The sequence below is a fragment of the Oncorhynchus keta genome, unplaced genomic scaffold, assembly GCF_023373465.1.
Source record: "Oncorhynchus keta strain PuntledgeMale-10-30-2019 unplaced genomic scaffold, Oket_V2 Un_contig_16382_pilon_pilon, whole genome shotgun sequence".
Classification (NCBI taxonomy): Eukaryota; Metazoa; Chordata; class Actinopteri; order Salmoniformes; family Salmonidae; genus Oncorhynchus; species Oncorhynchus keta.
Genome location: NW_026279873.1, coordinates 1 through 6,637, shown reverse-complemented (window position 1 = coordinate 6,637; position 6,637 = coordinate 1). Strand labels below are relative to the sequence as shown.

Below are 6,637 nucleotides of genomic sequence, written 5' to 3'. Positions count from 1 at the left end.
ACACAGGCTTCCAGCTATGGTTTCAGAGAGGACTCTTCCTCATAGACACAGGCTTCCAGCTATGGTTTCAGAGAGGACTCTTCACGCCCTTCCTCATAGACACAGGCTTCCAGCTATGGTTTCAGAGAGGACTCTTCACGCCCTTCCTCATAGACACAGGCTTCCAGCTATGGTTTCAGAGAGGACTCTTCACTCCCTTCCTCATAGACACAGGCTTCCAGCTATGGTTTCAGAAAGGACTGAAGAGTGTAAAATACCGTTTCCACGACCATATATATACCTCCTTTGAACATCTAGTTAGAGATTCACAGTAAACCCCAGACACACTTCTTCAGGTAGCAACAGATTCACAGTAAACCCCAGACACACTTCTTCAGGTAGCAACAGATTCACAGTAAACCCCAGACACACTTCTTCAGGTAGCAACAGATTCACAGTAAACCCCAGACACACTTCTTCAGGTAGCAACAGATTCACATTCATCTGCAATCTGCATTAGACACGGGTTACTGCAGTTTGAAGTATTCTGCAGTAGTATTCTACAGTCGTATTCTACATTAGACACAGGTTACTACAGTTTAAAGTATTCTGCAGTAGTATTCTACAGTAGTATTCTACATTAGACACAGGTTACTGCAGTTTAAAGTATTCTGCATTAGACACAGGTTACTGCAGTTTGAAGTATTCTGCAGTAGTATTCTACAGTAGTATTCTGCATTAGACACAGGTTACTACAGTTTAAAGGGACACTGGTTAGTCGGGCTAATTGGGGTAGTATGTATAGTTAAAGGGACACTGGTTAGTCAGGCTAGTTGGGGTAGTATGTATAGTTAAAGGGACACTGGTTAGTCGGGCTAATTGGGGTAGTATGTATAGTTAAAGGGACACTGGTTAGTCAGGCTAGTTGAGGTAGTATGTATAGTTAAAGGGGCACTGGTTAGTCGGGCTAGTTGAGGTAGTATGTATAGTTAAAGGGGCACTGGTTAGTCGGGCTAATTGGGGTAGTATGTATAGTTAAAGGGGCACTGGTTAGTCGGGCTAGTTGAGGTAGTATGTATAGTGAAAGGGGCACTGGTTAGTCGGGCTAATTGGGGTAGTATGTATAGTTAAAGGGCACTGGTTAGTAGGGCTAATTGGGGTAGTATGTATAGTTAAAGGACACTGGTTAGTCGGGCTAATTGGGGTAGTGTGTATAGTTAAAGGGCACTGGTTAGTCAGGCTAATTGGGGTAGTATGTATAGTTAAAGGGGCACTGGTTAGTCGGGCTGATTGGGGTAGTATGTATAGTTAAAGGGACACTGGTTAGTCGGGCTAGTTGAGGTAGTATGTATAGTGAAAGGGGCACTGGTTAGTCGGGCTAATTGGGGTAGTATGTATAGTTAAAGGGCACTGGTTAGTAGGGCTAATTGGGGTAGTATGTATAGTTAAAGGGACACTGGTTAGTCGGGCTAATTGGGGTAGTATGTATAGTTAAAGGGACACTGGTTAGTCAGGCTAATTGGGGTAGTATGTATAGTTAAAGGGACACTGGTTAGTCAGGCTGATTGGGGTAGTATGTATAGTTAAAGGGACACTGGTTAGTCAGGCTAATTGGGGTAGTATGTATAGTTAAAGGGGCACTGGTTAGTCAGGCTGATTGGGGTAGTATGTATAGTTAAAGGGACACTGGTTAGTCGGGCTGATTGGGGTAGTATGTACATCAATGTATAGTTAAAGGATATATGCATATATGATAAACAGAGAGTAGCAGCAGCGTAAAAGAGGGGTTGGGGGGTGGGGGTATTGTGTCATCATGGGGTATTGTGTCATCATGGGGTATTGTGTCATCATGGGGTATTGTGTCATCATGGGGTATTGTGTCATCATGGGGTATTGTGTCGTTACGGGGTATTGTGTCGTTACGGGGTATTGTGTCGTCATGGGGTATTGTGTCATTATGGGGTATTGTGTCGTCATGGGGTATTGTGTCATTATGGGGTATTGTGTCATCATGGGGTATTGTGTCATCATGGGGTATTGTGTCATCATGGGGTATTGTGTCGTTACTGGGTATTGTATCGTTACCGGGTATTGTGTCGTCACGGGGTATTGTGTCATCACGGGGTATTGTGTCGTCACGGGGTATTGTGTCATCATGGGGTATTGTGTCATCATGGGGTATTGTGTCATCATGGGGTATTGTGTCATCATGGGGTATTGTGTCGTTACGGGGTATTGTGTCGTCACGGGGTATTGTGTCATCATGGGGTATTGTGTCATCGTGTCATTATGGGGTATTGTGTCATTACGGGGTATTGTGTGTAGATTGATGATGAGAAAAATGTATTTAATCTATTTTAGAATAAGGCTGTAACGTAACAAAATGGGAAGGGGTATGAATACTTTCCGAATTCACTGTGTATTTCAAATAGTATGTTGAAACAATGTCGAAATAAACATGTCTTCATTTTCACACAGTCAGAAACTATAAATAGATGTCTACATTTTACAATCAATTAGTAAAAAGAGATCCTCAAATATCACATTCATTAGTAACTATCCATTGTTTTGCAAAGTTGGTTCCTGTTCGTATTTGGTCAAACAGAAACACTCTGATGATTGGTTGACCCAATAGAACCTTCCACAATTTCAGCCAATGGCTGTAAGTTACAGCTGGGGAGGAGGAACTGTGTGCAGTCGACTGTCTGCAATTGACTTTATGATCTTTGATCATATGTTTTTTTTTTTTTAAAGTTCATGTAGGCGCAAGATGGACATTTTTTATCCCCATAATGCATCACAATTTGAAAAGGCGGTGACTTGACGAAAGTGATCCGCTCGAACGAGCCCATTGCCATAACATGTGCAAATACCTGTCCAAGCATTGTAAACTCAGTCAGGTGTCAGCAACGTCTGAGCAGAGAAACGCGCCCAAAGACTGCAGGTGGGGGCATTTAAAGAGCTAGCCCCAACCCTTTTCATGTGAATGAGATGGACTGAGGTGTGGCAACCAATAATGCTGTGTTCGTAACCAAGTGGGAGGTCGGGATTTTTCAATTGTGAAGTAGTAAATACCAGTTGAATGGCCATTCATGTGGATTTTTTCCCCAGTCGTATGTGGTAAATTCCCACTTGGTTATGAATGCAGCGCACTGATAACTAACCCCAGATGTGTCATTGGCGTTGTTTCCAATGGGAACAAAGTTGTATCGTGCCTCACATTCATCACACATGACATAGGTATCATCTTGCTCTTTCAGCACTTCAGCAAATCTTTCCCAAACTTCACTTTTGTGACCCTCCCGTCTCTTTATTTTCAACTCTCCATTTCGCAGATTTTCTTAATAAATTAATAAACAATTGTCTGTTTGTTTGACTGAATGACAAAATATTGCTGATGTGAAGTAGTGTAATTTTATTTAACTAGGCAAGTCAGTTAAGAACAAATTCGTATTTACAATGACGGCCTACCAAAAGGCAAAATGCAGGACGGGGGATAGAAAAAATATATAGGACCAAACACATCACAAGAGAGAGACAACACAATCCTACAACACAACACTACACTACATAAAGAGAGACCTAAGACGACAACATGGCATGGCAGCAACACATGACAGCAGCACAAGGCATTATACAAACATTATTGGGCACAGACAACAGCACAAAGAGGAAGAAGGTCGAGACAACAATACATCAAGCAAAGCAGCCATAACACTGACAATTGACGTTATATTGTCAAGATTGGAGTTAACTCCCTAACTAGGTATTAATTTATGAACATTTTATTAATTAAGCAGACTCATATCAAACAACTCTGGCGTTGCGTGCGCCATGCTTTATCAACTGAGCTACACGGAACTATTCTACCAGTATATATTCATAATGTACATATTCATATGTAGCTATAGGTCTGCATAGACGAAAGCATTGGCTGTAAAAAGTCAGACAAAACATATTTGCTCATCGTTAAATGAATAAACAATGTAGTGAATATTTTTCCAAACTGCGTTACCCATTCCAGTCAGCTGACTGCGATGCGCGACCTTCAGATGGTGACGTCATATCTAGTGGACCAACACGACACCGGAAGCTGTTTCAACAACACGGATACTGACTCATTCAACCACCTCTTTAGCCTGGTAGCCAACATACAACCGAAAACATTAAAGCTCTTTCGACCATTTTTGTGTATATTGTTCTCGGTGTTTTAACACACCTATCTACTATTTAACTTAAACGTAACTTACTTGTTCAATTTACAAATGTGTTGATTATACTTAACCTAAGCTAATCGTTAATGCTAGCGAGCGCACCATGAGCTCTCCAAGCTACTCCCCTCTTGCTAAAGAAGAGGTCTGCTGGACGGAGAAAGAGGGTCTGTGGCTGAACATTGTCGTGAAAGAAGAGGAGGAAGATGTTTCAGTAAAAGGAGAGGAAGAAGCTTTCAGAATGAAAGAGGAGGAAGAGGAGGCTATCAGTATCACATTGAAAGAAGAGGAAGAACCTTTTGGAGTGGAAGAGGAGGCGATCTCAATAAAAGAGGAGGAAGACGCTTGGAGAGATGAAGAGGACACTGAAGATCTGATTAACACCAGTGAGTACTGTCTTAAAAACATGTCCAGAAACTCTGCAGTTGTTGAACTAATGTGTGGTTTTAAAGCCAAAGGGACATTACACGGAAATGTGCTCCTCACCAGAACCCCAAATATAAGCTTGTAAACAATGCAAATGTAAACAAACACTGTATTTGACTCAAAGCGGTTTTAATAATAATAATAATAATATATGCCATTTAGCAGACGCTTTTATCCAAAGCGACTTACAGTCATGTGTGCATACATTCTACGTATGGGTGGTCCCGGGGATTGAACCCACTACCCTGGCGTTACAAGCGCCATGCTCTACCAACTGAGCTACAGAAGATCTCATGGTGGGTCCTTGCATCCACAGCTCTGTCTATGAATTAGAGATGTTCCATTTGTTCAAACCCTCACCAATATACCACGGCTAAGGGCTGTTCTTAGGCACAATCCAACTCCCATACTACCTGACCTCTTTACTGACCTATAGGAGTAGGAGATTCCCTACCCAATCACAGGGATGGAAAACTCTGGAAATTCCAGCTGCTGCTACAGATTTAGGAAAAACCGCTGAGGCATTCCATGTCATTTCAGCAACTTGAAATGTAACTTGATCTCTGAGGAAATGAAGCTAGTTGATTGGCCCTTTTTGATTTATAGGATTCACATAATAGTCAATAAATATAGTGTCCAACATCCAATTAGAACCAAACACTTCTTCTTCCTACCTTTTGAGTGGACATGAGGAATCCAACAACCAGTATATATTTTTTAATAGACAGCTACTATCTTATCTACTTAAATTTGGAATCAAAAGGTCCCACGGTTGCGTAAAGCGTTTTTGGAGAGACAGAAAGGAGAGACCCTCGTCCTCCATTACTACTGTACTACTAATATTCACAAGAATAAACAGAGACAGAAAGGAGAGACCCTCGTCTTCCATTACTACTGTACTACTAATATTCACAGGAATAAACAGAGAGACAGAAAGGAGAGACCCTCGTCCTCCATTACTACTGTACTACTAATATTCACAAGAATAAACAGAGAGACAGAAAGGAGAGACCCTCGTCCTCCATTACTACTGTACTACAGAAAGGAGAGACCCTCGTCCTCCATTACTACTGTACTACTAATATTCACAAGAATAAACAGAGAGACAGAAAGGAGAGACCCTCGTCCTCCATTACTACTGTACTACAGAAAGGAGAGACCCTCGTCCTCCATTACTACTGTACTACTAATATTCACAAGAATAAACAGAGAGACAGAAAGGAGAGACCCTCGTCCTCCATTACTACTGTACTACTAATATTCACAAGAATAAACAGAGAGACAGAAAGGAGAGACCCTCGTCCTTCATTACTACTGTACTATTAATATTCACAAGAATAAACAGAGAGACAGAAAGGAGAGACCCTCGTCCTCCATTACTACTGTACTACAGAAAGGAGAGACCCTCGTCCTCCATTACTACTGTACTACTAATATTCACAAGAATAAACAGAGAGACAGAAAGGAGAGACCCTCGTCCTCCATTACTACTGTACTACTAATATTCACAAGAATAAACAGAGAGACAGAAAGGAGAGACCCTCGTCCTCCATTACTACTGTACTACTAATATTCACAAGAATAAACAGAGAGACAGAAAGGAGAGACCCTCGTCCTCCATTACTACTGTACTACTAATATTCACAAGAATAAACAGAGAGACAGAAAGGAGAGACCCTCGTCCTCCATTACTACTGTACTACTAATATTCACAAGAATAAACAGAGAGACAGAAAGGAGAGACCCTCGTCCTCCATTACTACTGTACTATTAATATTCACAAGAATAAACAGAGAGACAGAAAGGAGAGACCCTTGTCCTCCATTACTACTGTACTACTAATATTCACAAGAATAAACAGAGAGACAGAAAGGAGAGACCCTCGTCCTCCATTACTACTGTACTACAGAAAGGAGAGACCCTCGTCCTCCATTACTACTGTACTACTAATATTCACAAGAATAAACAGAGAGACAGAAAGGAGAGACCCTCGTCCTCCATTACTACTGTACTACTAATAT

At 41.4% G+C, this 6,637-nt stretch overlaps 1 long non-coding RNA gene across 1 annotated transcript; it reads left to right on the top strand.

Moving 5' to 3' along the window:
• The first annotated feature begins 803 nt into the window (after positions 1-803).
• On the top strand, positions 804-3,341 carry LOC127919336 (uncharacterized). Its single transcript, XR_008102573.1, has 2 exons — positions 804-863; positions 956-3,341. It is a non-coding gene; the product is annotated as an uncharacterized LOC127919336 (long non-coding RNA).
• The last annotated feature ends 3,296 nt before the right edge of the window (positions 3,342-6,637 follow it).